The sequence below is a fragment of the Pieris rapae genome, chromosome 16 (assembly GCF_905147795.1).
Source record: "Pieris rapae chromosome 16, ilPieRapa1.1, whole genome shotgun sequence".
Classification (NCBI taxonomy): domain Eukaryota; kingdom Metazoa; phylum Arthropoda; class Insecta; order Lepidoptera; family Pieridae; genus Pieris; species Pieris rapae.
In genome coordinates, this window is record NC_059524.1 from 8,952,098 (window position 1) to 8,968,981 (window position 16,884).

General features: G+C 31.4%; 1 protein-coding gene across 1 annotated transcript in view; it reads left to right on the top strand.

Moving 5' to 3' along the window:
* The first annotated feature begins 1,151 nt into the window (after nucleotides 1-1,151).
* LOC110996844 (leucine-rich repeat, immunoglobulin-like domain and transmembrane domain-containing protein 2) overlaps nucleotides 1,152-16,884 on the top strand; it is a 90,791-nt gene continuing 75,058 nt past the window's right edge. The window contains exon 1 of the mRNA XM_022264712.2: nucleotides 1,152-1,265. The gene's annotated coding sequence lies outside the window, so the exon portion shown is untranslated. The remainder of the gene's footprint in view (nucleotides 1,266-16,884) is intronic.

The window sequence follows — 16,884 nt, forward strand, 5'->3', positions numbered from 1 at the left end:
CAAAAATTTACTTAACATTTTAGTCTATTGCAATCGTATCTATAATTATACAGTCTCAGTTTCAAGGTAAGCTAATTTCCGGAACTTGATTCTGTGGTCAAGTGAAAACAAAACCTCATTAGTGACTCGCTAATGGTTACGTCAAGGTTGAAATGGGAAACGGGAACGAAAAAGAGTACACTTAACTAATATATAACTCAACAATATTTAATATTCTAGATCTCAGATTAGTGGCATATAACAAAAAATAAGGATTATATTATATGTATGAAAAGTGGAAAACTCCAAATTTTTCTTTTGTCTTCCCAGGTGTCTTGTGGGCGTCCTCTCCTTTTTCTTCCTACTGAGTTATTCCAAGTAAGGGAACAGCCTTTTTGATGTCATCAGCCAAATGTGAGCAACCTATACCTACTTTAACGAGTGTGTTACAACGCTTTTGTAAGGCTTCATATTACACTGTTTTTTACTTTGACCTTAATTTCAGTACGGAATGATTTATTTTAGCTAAATAAATTATAAAAGAAATGGGATGTAAATGGGCGGTTAGATTAAAAGCAATTGAACCCACACGTAAAGATCATAAAAAAATAGTATTTAAAATTACTGAAAAAGGTCATCTTTTTATTTCTTCGTTAGTAATCGCATTCTGGTTTAAGACAATTTTGTCAATTGGTGTGAAACTTCGATTTACTTACATTATTAACCTTCGCTATTCAAGTGTGTATTAACTGCGCAAATAAATAACAATTGATGCACTGGTGAGGCTCAAACTCTCGACCTCAAAATCGTATGCCTAACCAATATGAAAACGCGTCTTTCTGAAAATGTGTAATTTTTTTAATTATAAAAGTAAAGGGTTTAAAATGTATTAGAATGCAATATATTGAACCTCAATTTTCCAAGCGAATACAATTAAATTAACTAACCCGCAATAATTCTTTTTTCAAAACTATAAAATAGTATAAATAATAATAACTCTAAAATAAAATTATATCTGGAATACTTTAAGAAAATCAGTTCAAATGATTTTCTCAAATGTATGTAATCATATTAATTATATAAAACCTTATTTAAACGGATTTAAGTTACTGCACTATGACAACGTTTCATAGTACGAGAGTATATAGATTGGTGTACGCCGTCAGTTGACGACGCAGCCGTACGGAAAGCGCACGTGTTTTATCGTGAAGTGTTGGGTTTTCGTAACTTGCGAAGGTTTTGAGTGTGTGTTGTGAAGTGTTTGTGTTTGTATGCAAAATCTCGAGGTGAGTTTTGTGTTGACAATTCTTTATGTATAAGTGGATTTATCATATAAAATATGCCAACTTTATTAAGTATTCATTCGAAACAGCGCTTAAGAAAGTCTTAGGGCGCGATTGTTTTAAATATTTAATTGCACCCTTTTTCATACAGCTTATGATATAATAAAACTAAAAATAAATAGACGTCATTTGATCCTATCGCGAAGGAATGTGATTCTATATTCTAGTTGAAAAACTTTTTTAATATAAGTATTTTTTCTATACCTATACCTCTAACATAAGATAATATACTCCGTAAAATACATTTTATAAATAAAATAAGAAATAAATAAATAAATGTATTAAGAAATACTTCCGGATTAATACAAAAAATTTGGGGCATATATTTAACTGCCAATATAAAAAATCTCTTGACACAATCGCTACCGTAGTTAATTATCAAAGTTTTTTTTTTACTTTTGTAAAGTCACTGAACTAAATTGTATAAGTATATTATGTTGTATAATAGTAATTGCTATTGCGTGACAATGTGAAGTAGGATTAACATGCGACCTGCTATAATTAATAAATAATTACCATTTCATACACGTTTTTATTTGTTAAGTTTAATTCCTATGTTGTTGTTCAAAGGTAGAGTTTCGTAGGTATGCTACGAATAACCGTAGCCAGGCTAGACTTGTAGGCTGAATTTTCTTTAAAAACTTCAAAGTTAACTATATAGTATTAGCTCTATTTCTTTGATATTTCATCATTATTTAGAAACTGCTTTTCTTTCTTTGTCGAAGCAATTCTAATTATTTGACGATCATATTTGTTTACTAACCGCGTATGTTCGTGTACTAATCAATCATTAGTTAATTAGTTGAGTTAGTGGTTTAGTATTGACTTGTATTTGGATTTCTGAAGTCTATATATATAATACTTGATAGAATATCCAATTAAAATAATCGCCGAAACGAAATAGACGCACAAAGCTGTCATTTACATACCCCATTGTAAAGGCCTGATAAATATAATGAAAAATAAATAAAGGGAGAAAAAGTTATATCAAAATATCAGTACCATCCTCGATATCCCAAACCTGAGTGAGTTGATGATATTGCGAGTAATTATAATAATAAATTAGTTCTAAATGATGAGTAAAATATTTCTTTTATTGAACTCATCTTTATCATCTTAAAGTCTATCCAAAGGAATAGTCCTTAATAATCCTTTTAACGCTGTGATAATTTTAGTGAACTATTTGAATTATTATTATAATTATATGATAATTTTTCTACTATTATTTTTTGTACTTGATGTAGCTGAGTTACCTTAAAACTCAGCACTCAGCTTTTAGGTTTATTACCGAATGTTAGGTTTATTCTTTTCTTGTGTGAAGTGGTTGTGAAGTTCTACATTTATAACTGATTGATCAGGTTCTTATTACGGTTTAGTATGACACTATTATGGGCTAAACGTCCTAATCAGACCACACCAAACTTGTATACTAAAACACAAGCAACCGCAAGGCTTTCACGCGATCCTACCATTATTCATTATGATATCCAAATATCAAATTATTGCTTCATCGAATATTCGGCTTTAATACAATGATCAATAGGAGGGGCAAATTTGTAAATTGCCTTCAATATGCTGATCAAAAGAAAGAAAAGTTTTATCAACACATTAAAGAAACGAAACGAATTTTATTAAATAGACTCACTATTTAATAAAATTCGTTTCGTTTCTTTTCTTTCATTATTTGTAAGTAATCGTAGACATATCTATTTATTTATTAAGTTTATGATATTAATTAACATACATTACTAAATGTACGGATTACTTTACAAGATTTTGAAAAAGAAATCATCAGCATAACAGCGAAAACAGATAACGTTGATAAACAAAATATATGAAACAGGAATAAATTGATTAATAGATTAAAAGAATTGATATTATTCAAACGATAAAATAACGCTGTAAAGAAAAACACTAAATTGATATCAAAATCAAAATGTTGCCGCTTCTTAAAAAACGTCACATCCGATTTGGTCATGCGTCCGTCTCGTCTCGAGGCACCAGGAACAATTGTGTATATCTTGTCGCATACGGGGTAGGGAGTTTTAGAGAAAATATTGTCCAAATTGTGGAATTATCTTGTCTTATGTGGAATAATATCACTTGGGTGGAAACCAAACGAAACCAGTTTATAGGCGAAACTAAGAACTGTGGAAGTAGTGTAAAATCGTATTAATAAAGATTTTATACAATGAATAATATGGTCTATGGTCGATGGTTTATTGTGTACTTAAATTAAATTGAATGTCTTTTTTTGACGTTCATAAGTGTACTTGTTTACCTTTATGAATAAAGATATTCTTATTTGTTTGTTTTATCAATTAACCTAAGTTTATGAAAATCAAACACATGATTATAAAAGTACCGAAAGCATTTAAATTTTCATATAAACAGTGATCCCATAATCCTTATGACCACGTCATGAAACATGGGTACAGATTACGTAAAGTAATTCGTATAAAAAGTACAATTGAAGTTGAAGGTATATTTGAGTATTTTGAATATATTATTTGCTATTTTCGCTTTTATTGCGCTAAATACTTAAGTTGACTTAAGGTGGCGCCTGGTAGATAGTACCGGTGACCCCAGGCCTGATGTTTTCATAGGTCAGCGATTATGTATCGCAATACAGTGCGGTAATAGTGAAGAAATGCCGCCTGCGTTAATGTTTGCCACAGGGATCAATTTATTTAAACTTATTTTAATTTATTATTTATAAATTTATTATATTTACTATATAGGTTAAGAATAATGTAAATACTGTATATTTGAGTCTTAAAAATAAATAAATTTTTAATTTTAAAACACAAATAAGTAATTTAGAACAGCCTGATCATTATGAGTTGTACCAAATTTAACAATTGTATTAAGTATTAAATCAGTTAGTTTTTAAGGAAATAAAATGTATCTACACTCAATACGAAAAAATATTTTTCCTCCCAAACATTTACAAGCGTTTATCTGTTGATATATTTATATTGCTTGAATATTTGACCGGAAATTGTCTTATATGGAAATTACGGCAACAAAGTTGAGGGTTTGACAATATGGGTTCTATATTTTAAAATCATTTACAAAAAAGCCATATGAATGTTCATATAAAATATGTAAGAAAATTAACTTACACATTAATTAAGTTACGTATATGTACAACTTTAGTAAAGGTTATTGGTAACCCGGATGATTAAGCACTACCTATTTCTCATAACAACGCTGTGTACATCATTTACAGAAAATTTCAGAAAGATTATTGATGAATATTATTAAGTTTGTCTCTGTTACTTTTATTCCCATAGCTTCTTCAGTGTTATCTAGTGTTACCTATCGTATCCGTACATTGGAAATTAGGTCAGGATATAACAGCGTCTATTCAGCTGTATTGCTACAGAACAGACGAAGTAAAGAACAAGAATCCACTGTGACCTGGCAACATCTGTGTGTGTATACGTTGGGGATATTTGATTAAATAATAAAGAGGCCGAAACAAAAAAATGAAAAATTGAAGGAATGACTTATTGTAGCTGACATATATTGAGACACTAATGTTATTGATTTTTAATCACTTGAGTCTGTAAAAAATACATATGAATATTAAACACTAATATGTTTCAATAATAATTATTCTATTAAGGATGACAACATATATCTAGTATTATATTCGTGATAATTAAGGGATTGTTGTGCATATATTAACTTAATCAAGGATATTAATATTACATCATGTAATTAAGGTATAAGATTCTTAGTAATTATCTCTATCTTATGTATACTATCAAGCTAATTTTCCGTGAGTAGCTTTATTTTGATGAGACGCCCAATAATTTCCTATACAAAACTCTCGATTGTGGTAGCTAACAGAGGTAGCAAGGATAAAATATGTTGATTTGATGATTCTCAAATATTTATGACTAACTGAATTTTTTTTTGTTAAATCTCAAGACAATTATCTAAATTATTCGAAAAAATATTTGTCCTACAAAATCTATGGTTTGATCAGAGTCTCTCTGTGTCTGGCATCTCATCAAAATAAAGCTACTCACGGAAAATTAGCTTGATAGTAATCAAGTACAAAAATGGGCGATGGATCCTGAACTATAAACATTTTTGCGTACTAGCGAACTGTGAAGTTGACAACCGGGAGGTGTCTTTCCTAGGATATACTAATTGTTAAAAGATAGTGTTTATCCCTCCCTCAAAGGCGGCCCACTGAAATGGGTCGGCGGCGATGACTGCCAATTTTGGGCGTCCCGTATGCTAGTTTTCTATATCATATAAAAAAAAATTTCAGTGTTAATAGTCATTGATTGACGTTATGGGTAAATAAAACATATTTTCAATGCCAGAGGTCTCCCGATTGCGATTCCGGCCTTATATAAGGCCGAATGTGGCTATTATTATTGATAAGTAATAAATAGGTAATGGTAAAATACAGTATTCAAGGGCTGAAAGACTAAACGCTATCTGGTTTTTGACCACTTATCGTTTTAACATATACTGTTTGAATAAAACCTGACCTGTTAGTAAAGAGCGAGACATATGTTGTTAAAGGCCGGCAACGCACTTGAGACCCCTTTGGCATTGAGAGTGCCCATAGGTATCACTTAACATCACTTTTCCCTGTACGATAAAAAAATGGTATTTGCAAATTGTTTTGATTTTAAAAAGTGCTTAATTATGAAACTTTTAATATCGATGACGGCTTTATTTAATTTGTAATTCGCATACACTAAATACTATATTGTTACACTGAAGAAAATTTATTATTTTATAGAGAAACTTCCATAACTTTCGTATACAGCGTCGCATTGTACATTTCTACTGTGGGTGTGTTTTATTTTGTCCTGCCTTGATCGTTATCCTACATTGTTGTTGCTTTTCTATATTCTTCTGTAAATGTTATTTCAGTTATAAAATGCTGGATTTTAACTGCGAAAAGATGCAATTATTACGAACGTTTATTTTAAAGTTAAATGTTGTTGCTTATGATTAGATTCGTTTTTCTACTGTATAAACGGAAATAATAGTAGCAGTGTTGGCCTAGTGGCTTCAGCGTGCGACTCTCATGCCTGAGGTCGTAGGTTCGATCCCCGGCTGTGCACCAATGGGCTTTCTTTCTATGTGCGCATTTAACATTTGCTCGAACGGTGAAGGAATCGTGAGGAAACCGACATGTCTTAGACCCAAAAAGTCGACGACGTGTATTGCACTGGAGGCTGATCGCCTACTTGCCTATTAGATTTAATAATGATCATGAAACAGATTCAGAAATCTGAGGCCAAGACCTATAGAGGTTGTAGCGCCACTAATTTATTTTTATTTTTGGAGTTTATTGGAGTTTAGTCCTTAAGAATCGATTTTCATATATAAGGCGCCCGGTATGAGAAAAATATGACAGGTAAAATCTACTGATGAATGACCTCGTTACTTTTTTGGTGTAACTTTCTAATTTGGTTGTCAGTGTATTAAGACGTACATAGTGTATGCTGCAAGGCGACTATACCTTTATGTTATTGGGCTTGTTTGTTTCTATCAGTGTCAATGTACTTATATTGCTGTTTTTGTTATACATATCAATAATTAATACTGTTATTGTGAAGTTATAATTTTTATGATTATTATTTTCAATAATTTGTTAATTTACCCTTTATATGGTATTAATCTTATTTTCAGTTGGATAAACTCTTTTTGCGTATGTTTAGACAATCGTACTTAAGGAGTAAACTCCAGTCGTGCGTCGGACACAATTTTATTAATAATAATATTTAAACGATAAAACTTTTGTAAAGCGTTAATGACTCCAATGAATTGACCATTTGATATGACCCACTTCTACTGGTAATTGAACCCGATTAAACCTTTCACACCGTAGCAGTATAAAAATTTACTTAAAAATTTAAATAATCCATCATATAGTGTCATTTACGTAAAATAAACTTCTATAATTAATCCAAATTGGTTTTTGTAATTGTTAATCTTATTTTTATTCACGGCCATTTTGATAAACCCGATACCTTATATTGAATCGCTTTGATTAAATTAATCAATCCAGTATTTTCTTTCAAGACAGGATAATCTTACCCAGGTATTTTCATGAAGGCTTGTAAGCAATTTAATATTGTTTAATTTGACCAGAAAGATATTCGTAATAGCTGAACTTCTCTTTGTTAAAAAAAAACCGGATATTTGATTGAGCATTCTGATAAATGAGCTAGGTTTAGATATCGTTAAACTTAAAAATTGATATTCCTTTTGTTTTTAAAATTTAATTTGTTTTTTTTTAAATCCCTTTTTTTGTGCCTATTAATGTTTGTCACATCAAATGTTGTATTTTATTTTTCTTGTACCAAAGTACAGTGTGTTGAGCGTTGGCAAGCTGTTATAAGTAACTAATGAAAATACAGCCTTAATGAATTATGATGCATCTGCTTTTTACAAGGTGTAGTGAGACAAATTTCAATATTACTTTAAATATACGATCTTATTAATTTAACAAGTTTATTTAATTTAACAAAGTACACTGTAATCTTATTATTCCACGCTCTTATAATTTTGAATTTGTAAATTTAACGAATTCCAGACGATTCTATTGTTATTTTCGTTTGTGTTTGAAATTGTTTTATCTGTATTGAAATTTTTGGATAAAAACCTTTCAGTAAATGTTTCATGTAATAATAATGAGTACATATTAAATGAAACTTGGTATTAAATTATATTTTTTTACTCCAATCTATATAGTGCTTCTTGCGTCGAACTTCCCTCCCCCATTTTGTCATCGAACCACTATATTTTCGAGGTCATTGACATCTCCATCCCAACAACGCAGCCTCGGTCTAGAAGATTTTCTCTAGGTTTTGAGTTCAATATAGAAAATATAAAGATGTATATAATACGTATATTTGTATGTAATTAAGAAGGCCGGCAACACTTGCGAGCTCTCTGGCGTGTGAGTGCTCATGGGCGGCGGTATCAAATAACATCTGATGAGCTTCTTGCCTATTTGCGTCTGTTTCAGTTTTTTATCGTCATTTGTTACAAAAAATGAGACACCGGCAATGATTCCCACGGAATAAGAAGGATTTGCCATCAACCTATTCAAATATAATATTATAATTACGACCGACAAAGTATTAACTGCCTACGAGAAAATTACAATTTTTCTTTACAGACGAATGATCAAACAAAATAAATAAAAGGTCAAATACGAATTATATACTAGATCGAGAAGAAATGCTATGTCATGATCGGGAAGCTGGCAGCGCATTTAACGATTTAAATAAATTACTCAACCTAAAAACTATCAGGAATTATAGTGCGTGTTGCCAGAACACATATTTTTTGTGCTGGTAAGTGCTCAGCTCACAGACATTATTATCAATGCGTTTTAATTCATGCTAAAAGGAAATTTATAGTATATTTGTTTACCTTACACCTTTTATTGATTTGATCCAATATATGTGATATCTCTTGATACTGTTCATAAAAACATATTTAAAAAATATAAACTATTCCTTATTTTTTATGTTTCAAATGGGGTAGAAGCCTCATCTGAAGTTAAGTAATACCCACATGGCCAGAAGGCTCGTAAGTGCGTTGCCGGCCTTTTAAGAATTGGAACGCCCTTGCATGAACAACACTCCGCCACGTTCTTAGTATTTTGTTTTATTAAATATTTGAAAATAGCTATTACCGTGTCATCATGTAGTGGGAGCGTGTGATTCTTACCTCTGAGGCTGAAATTAAATGAACACGAATCATATACAGGAATCTCTAGCCAATTTCAGGGTTGCCACTGGAATTATATTTTCTCTTCTCGTTGTAGTAGTGATCATATTCGTCTTTACGGAACCATTTCGTAATATGTAGTAATGTGATAAGATACTTCTAAGACTTAAAATAAGATAATTACTTACTAAGACTATCGAACATGAAAGAAAATATTGTTAGATTTTACAACAATCTTCCAACATACCGAAACTTTGTTTATCGTGCTCTTAATAAGGCTTAAGTTTCTATTTAGTTTTAGTTATTATAACTTGTTTTTTGTTATGTATTTTTAATTATGCGGTTAATTGTTAACTTGCTTATGTTCTAATATAATTGCCGAGCATTAGTATAAATGTAAAATTTGTTTTCATGTTTTCTCGTATATTATAAATAAATAAAACTGGGAAATTTAAAGTATTGCTTCATTTATACAACTATCACAATATACTAATTAAATCTATAAGTAATTATCGTAAATAATTTCAATAACAAAACATTCCTTCTGTATAGACGCAATTTTCTTACAATATTTATTAATCTTTTAAATTGAATTGAATTACAAAGAACTTGAAGAGTCGAGTTCTCTTTAATAAACAATTGCTAGAGCGCATTATTTACAGTGTAGAGGTTAATAAATACATATTTTTATTTAGTAATAAGTAACAAATTAATTAATTAATTATGGTTAATTATTAAAAAGATCCAACACACAAATATAGAGTATTAACAATATTCTTAACTTTCAGTTCAAAGATACTTTATATCTTAAATTAAATTTACTCAGTGAGAAAATTCTGAGTAGGTTAGTTGTGTACTCTGAAATTATTTGAAAATAATCTTTATATTTATAATGAAATACTGGTTTCTAATATCTACAATATTATTTGCAAAAGTGCAGATAGGTTGCATAGATGTATATGTAATAATAATTCATTGATAAATAGAAAATTAAAATATATTTAGAAAAGATTGGTCCCAATGGAGTGTACCTTTAATGGTTTTACTCGCTGTATTGCGATTCTTATTAATTGAGCAAAGAAAACACCAGCTCTCGGGTCACCGGTGGTATCTACAAGAGTCTCTTCAAAGGGACCATAATCAAAGTGTGCGATTGTCCATTTGCGGCGGTGACACTTACCATCTGGTGGGCCACCTGCTCGTTTGCCTCCTGTATCATAAAAAAAAAGTTGGAGAAAAGACTTATTTTGACCCGTGTTTTTTTATAGAACAGGGGGCAAACGGACAGGAGGCTCTCATCTCTCATCTCATGTTAAGTGATACTGCCGCCCATGGACACTCTCAATGCCAGGGCTCGTGAGTGCGGTGCCGGCCTTTTAAGTATTAGTACTCTCTTTTCTTGTAGGGCTCTAAGTTGAATTATTTATTATTATCCACCTGCTTTGTGGCCGCGACAGCTTTTATGCTTGGCTGAAGGAGGTAAGACAGGTCTAGCCTGTCCACCAAATTAGCATTGCATACCAAAGGCCGTCCCAACCTCAAACTAATAAACTTAGTGTCTTCACTAAGACATCATGGACCATTACATTTTCTCACATTAAATTAAGACTTATAAGTAATTTAAGTCTAACCTAATTGTTAAAATAGTGGATTTGCTTTTGGGTGATAAAAGTTATCTAGTACAACAAACTGTCTTTTGTTATGTCACAGAGCAGAGAGAGATGTTACTAAATTTATACGTCATACGAAATTTAATATAGAATATACAGGATAAATTAAAGACAACTTATATTTTATCTTACAGTTTATTAAAAGGAAGACACTCTGTTTTTTTGGACTATTATAAATCTAAACAATAATAATAATTTCTATTTATTTATTAAATAGTTACAAAAACCACGTCTATTGTTTAACAAAAACGATTGATACAATGTGATTTTTACTAATTTTGTTGAAAGGTTCGTAATACAACTAGCTGTTAAATTAGTTTCTTATTTTGTATTGTGTAAATAGATTGTCTGTCTGTGAGATGTGGGAAGGGCTGCTTGACAGCGATTAGGGTCATTCCGTGTAATAATGTTAGTGTAATTATTATAAGAACCGTGGAAATGTTGTTTGCGCAATTAGAGTTAAACGTGATGGGATTAGGCGTATTTATTTTGTACTTGTCTTTTTTAATAAGAAGCGGACTTTACCGTAAATTATAAATAAAATTAATAAATCGGAGGCGCTACAGCCGTTTTAGGCCTGGGCCTCAGTTTTAAAAATAAAATGGCCTGTTTTTCGGTCTATATATTACTTTATATGTTAATAGTATATACGCATATTGTGTATACTATAATATACTATACGGCGGTATCACTTAACATCAGGTGAGCCTCCTGCCCGTTTGCCCCCTGTTCTTTAAAAAAAAACTATATACAATATGCGTTGTGTTTATAATTTATTGTAATTAAATATTGAATAATATCAAGTTAAAGTTTGTTTAATTTCAAGAATTTCGTTGTTTTTTGTATAGCATTTGTCGATGTCCAAAAACTTACGACCTTAAATCCATCAGTGAAATTAGAGAAATAGGTAGCATAAAAATTGACACTTAAATTTGGTAACATTGACTGATATCTGGAGGCGAAGTTGGTAATTAAGACAAATCGATCGGGTACAACTCTGGCATTCATCTTCACTAATTTGTTCTAATTTATCTCAATACAAAAGGATAAGATTTTAAATTTATCTCGTGATTAGCTGACAAAAATAGAAGAAATCGATTATCGAGGCTGTGGGTTTGTTTGTGGGTGTGTTGCCGGTTTTTTACTTTTTTATTTAATGGAATTCATTTCTGCGCAGAGTGTGGGGCTCGCTCTGCCAGCACTACCTACTAACTTGGGTTATTATCTACTAAGAGACCTTGCCTAGCTGCTACAACAACCATCTTCCATTACATTAACATCGCCTTACAAGTAGGGTTGCACTTTCTTGCAATAGCACCCAACATGTGTTTCGCCGGCAAGTTCTCCATCCCACTCTTCTTTTTCTTATAGTGCCATCTCCTTGCGAAAGTTGGCGATCATAATGGCTGTTTTAATTTTGGATGCCCCGCTTCTAAACGATGTCTTGGTGCTTGGACCAAACCATTGTCTCAAGTTTTTTAACCAGGACGTGCGTCTGCGGCCAGGTCTCCTTCTACCTGCCACTTTGCATTGTATTATTAGATGAGAGAGCTCGTATTTCACATACTCTTGAAGGATCCTAATATGTGTTAAGATTCTTTTAAACACTAGTAATAGTTTTTAAAAACCTTTATATTCCTTTTTGTTAAGCAAAAGTTCCTACAATAAAAATACGGTATCTCACAGTATCAGGAAGACCGTTGTCAAGTTTATACACGTATAGGATAGGCTTACTTAAAAATCATATTAATTTAATACAAGTAGTGCCATTAGTGTGTCAGCCCACGACTTTTTCAGCCCAATACGTGGGAATCTGTGGAACTTCTATTCTATATGACATTTAAAAACTATACTTAGTTTGCTACTTATTCAGACAGGGAGACATATTTATTTTCATATTTCATATTTTTACAGTAACTTAATACTAATTCAATAGAAAACTAAACTAAAAACATTATATAAAGAGAAGACACGCGTAAATGGTGCTTCTCTGACTAAGTTTGTTCTATAAAACAAAAAAAAATTGTTCGTACGCGCCCGAGGCACTGCCAGCAATTGAGATCGCTTACCACGCCGAGTGTGGTTATTTGGCACAGGAAGCCCCAATCATTATATACTATCTAAGGACCTTAAAAAAATACAATCTGCTCTACCCAAAATACAGTTTATAATTTGCTCACACAGTTAGTAATTAAATAATAATAACAGTGTGAAATAAGTAAGATCAAGGAAAAAGTTGATGAAGATGAAGAAGTAGATGAAATTAGAAGTAGATGATGGAACTTAGACCCCGAAAGTCGACGGCGTGTGTCAGGCACAGGAATCGGAACACCTACTTGCCTATTGGACAGTTACAGCAATATGAGGCCCAGGTCTAAAAAGGTTGTAGCGCCACTGATTTGTTTGTGTTAAATGAAGTTGGTAAACCTGCTTCTTCACATTAGTTTTCGTTGTGTGTATGAGCGACAGATGGTTAAGCCATGCATGGTTAGATTTTTTAAATAGCAATACTGTTGTATTGCTAGCTTCTCATTAGAAGTGTTTCACGATTCAATACTCTCGGAAATAATCAAGAGTCTATAGATAAAAAATATTCAATAGGTCAATGGTACATCTTGTTATTCAGACGGAGTTTGGCTCGCAACCAAACAAAATCAAAGAAAGACATGTTTGTTTTGGCTTTGCGTTCTTTGGTACAATATTTGGCAGATCACTGAATGCTAATTCCTATGAACTTAATTAGCGTATTGCCGTAATTTTGACTTTAATTTCTGTGCATATCTGAGTGTTTCTTTGCTTTTGTATGCTAATAAAATAATATATAATAATAATAATACTTATCTTTAACACATTGAATGCGTAAACAATGGATACAAAGTAATTAATATATATAAGCCGGAACCAAAACTTTTTATGGCAAATTTTGATTTAGTAAATATGAATGTTTGAAAATATGTATGAATGTAAATTATTATTTTTATTGCAAAAAAACATTTTTCCTATCCAAGTTGTCGGCATACAGCACGTCGGGTGCCGAATACTCGATCCGAGAGTTAGTGATGGCTATGGTTTTAAAAAAATTTCTTGGACTGTATCGAAGAGGAGCACTTAATATGTTAATGACTAATTAAGTATGTACAATTTGGGGGAGACTAATGTGTGATAATGTTATCCTTAACAGTCCTAAAAACAGTTCATTGTAAAAAAATTAATTTAATATAGATGTAATAATAATTCATCATATTATATCCAAGTGAAAACTAAAACAAACAAATCAGAGACGCTTCAAGGTTTTTAGGTGTAGGCCTCAGATTTCTGTATCTGTTTCATTATGATGCCACGCCATCGATTTTTTGAGTTTAAGACAAGCCGGCTACCTCACGATGTTTTCCTTCACCGTTCGAGCGAATGTCAAATGCGCACAGAAAGAATGGTGCACAGCCGGGGATCGAACCTATAACCTCAGGGATGAGAGCCGCACGTTGGAACCACAAAGTCAACGCTGCTATAAAACTTTAAAAAAAGAGCGTACCAATTTTTAAAAGGGCGGCAACGCAATCGCGAGCCCTCTAGCATTGAGAGTGTCCATGGGCGGCGGTATCACTTAATATCAGGCGAGCCTCCTGCCCGTTTGCCCCCAGTTCTATAAGAAAAAAGAACTAAAACATCTTAAATTAATCGTTATTTTATATACAAATATCTTAGTTTTTACTTTTTTTTGCATGTACCGCCTGTTGCTGCGTTAATCTGGTATATCCATCTTCTAAATTGTCTTCTTCTTTTGCGTTTATTGTTTAAACTTTAATACAAGTTAATACTTTCTAGTTCCAATGTTCTGTTCCACTTGTCAACCGTCCATTATCACTTAATTTTATTTATTACTATAGTTATGGTAAGTATTATGTAACATATACTTAGGTAATTTCATCACAGACAGCTCACCCAGGGTTTTCCAAGATATAAAAAATACATCCAGAAATTCGCATAGTAGTTGTATGGATAAAAAAGCTTCTTATATATAACGGAAGTTTGAATATTATAGTAAAATTATATTCTAGCTTATTTAACCCATAAGAACTAATGTTACCTGTACAGTTCTTGGTTAATTAAACCAGGTTTAATCAGTGCTAAATGTTCAGGATTAAAGTAAACGTAATGTACGTTCATTTGCTAAGTTTTAATATAAATTAGTTCGTTCAACTTAATGTAATGCGTTTAATAACATTGTCTAAACAAATAGATTTAGTCTAAATGGACTTTCAAGATATTTGTAAGAAGAATTGATAAGATAATTCTAATATCCTAGTGTCATTGTGCACTTAGACACAGGTATGAAGATATTGCATTATATATATGTCGATATATAATAGAAATTAGGTATGGCTTAAATTGGCGAAAATTACATAAATGTCAAATTCTAATCCAAAGAATGGTGTACGAGTCAAAAAATCTGTATTCTATACTTTGCAAGGTGTTTGCGCATATAGGAATTAAGAGCAAATCAATAAAACAAAAGAGGTTTTCGCTTTTTTGGACGAAATCTTCTCTCCTAAGGCTAACATTCATATAATAGAGTTATATTTAACGATATTATAGTAATTATATTATAGTAATTAACAATACTGTTCATCTGTAGGACTTATGTATCTGTCTAGGGAATATTGCTAATACATACCCCATATTTACTATACTAATACTAACATTTATAATATATAAATTTAAAAACACATTTAAAAATATATGTTTATTATGGAATATGAGATACAGGTATTACTTATTCCACGTTATTAAATTTGAATCGGTAGACATCCCTACTCATCGGCAAAGAAGACAGAGGGTGTAGCTCGAGAGAAAAAGCCGACGTGAAAAACTCTCGGTACTGCTTTAAAATAGCAAACAACACTTATTTTAAAACAAATATTGTAAATTAATAGAAGCCTGCATTAGTCCCAGGTCCTTTTATCAACTAGAAAATCGTTTACTTCTGAGTAAGCCTTTTTACTTAGCTTTTCTTTTTTCATGTCTTAAATTTCACAGTCCATTGACTAGGAAGTATATAAACTCTTATTTTTGATTTGCATTTCTTGAACTGAAACACAATTTAAATATCATTGTGTTTCTATATTTTATCTGGAAAATATCTATTATTGGCTTGCCTGTTAATTCGAAATTTTCTATAAAAATTGTTACTCTTGTGTGCAATAAAATGTAAAATCCAAAACGCCACATTTATATTCTGCACTTAAATATAACAATCTCACCAAATACGAGTCCGACATTATAAAAGAACTTGGCTTGTTAAAAAATAACTTTCACGTACAGTACAAAAATTTCAAAGTTCAACAAAAGACTTGAAAAACGCGAACACCTCAAAAACTAGAGCGTCGAAACTCATTTCAAATGTTTTTTGTACCTGCCTTTTAAATTTCGACAATCAATTCGCGCTTTCCAAACAGTAATTAGTTTGATTGAAAAGCTATTAAATATATTTAGACGTGGTTATACTGAAAATGTTTAGAACTGGCCAATGCAAACTTATTATATATTACATATACCTATTAAATTTTACCTAGCTTATTAGACGCTGCGTTGAATTATACAAGTTTACCTAAATACATATTAATGAAAATCTTATTATGACAATTAGTTACTAATCTATACAAACGACTGAAACTAGTGTTGTCTAGCCAATTATAATTTAGAAATATTTGTATTTCATACATTGAAAGCGTAAACGGATTTATTAAAATTTGATTTTCTCCGAATGCAGCGTCATTCGTAAAAACTGCATTGTATGAAAACGTCAATAAAGAAGCTATTTTTACATAGTTCAACTACAGGCCAACAGCTCAATAGATCGTTAAATATTTAAAAGAGGAATAATTAATATTACATCGAAAATAAAATACAGAAACTGTTTCCCCCGAGATCGTATGAGCACTCTGAAAATATTACGGACTGGCCGCGAGCCAGAGATACAATATAATGCATTTTAAATTCTTCAAATAAAATGCACTGAATGAATTGTTTTATGTAGGTTTAGATTTTATATGGGTTTTAATATAAAATATACATAGGTAAACCGATTGTAGGATATATTTTTAGTTAAGAGGAATTTAAAGAATTTGTATTTAGGCCTTCAAATTTTCAGAAATTAATCACGTTTGTAA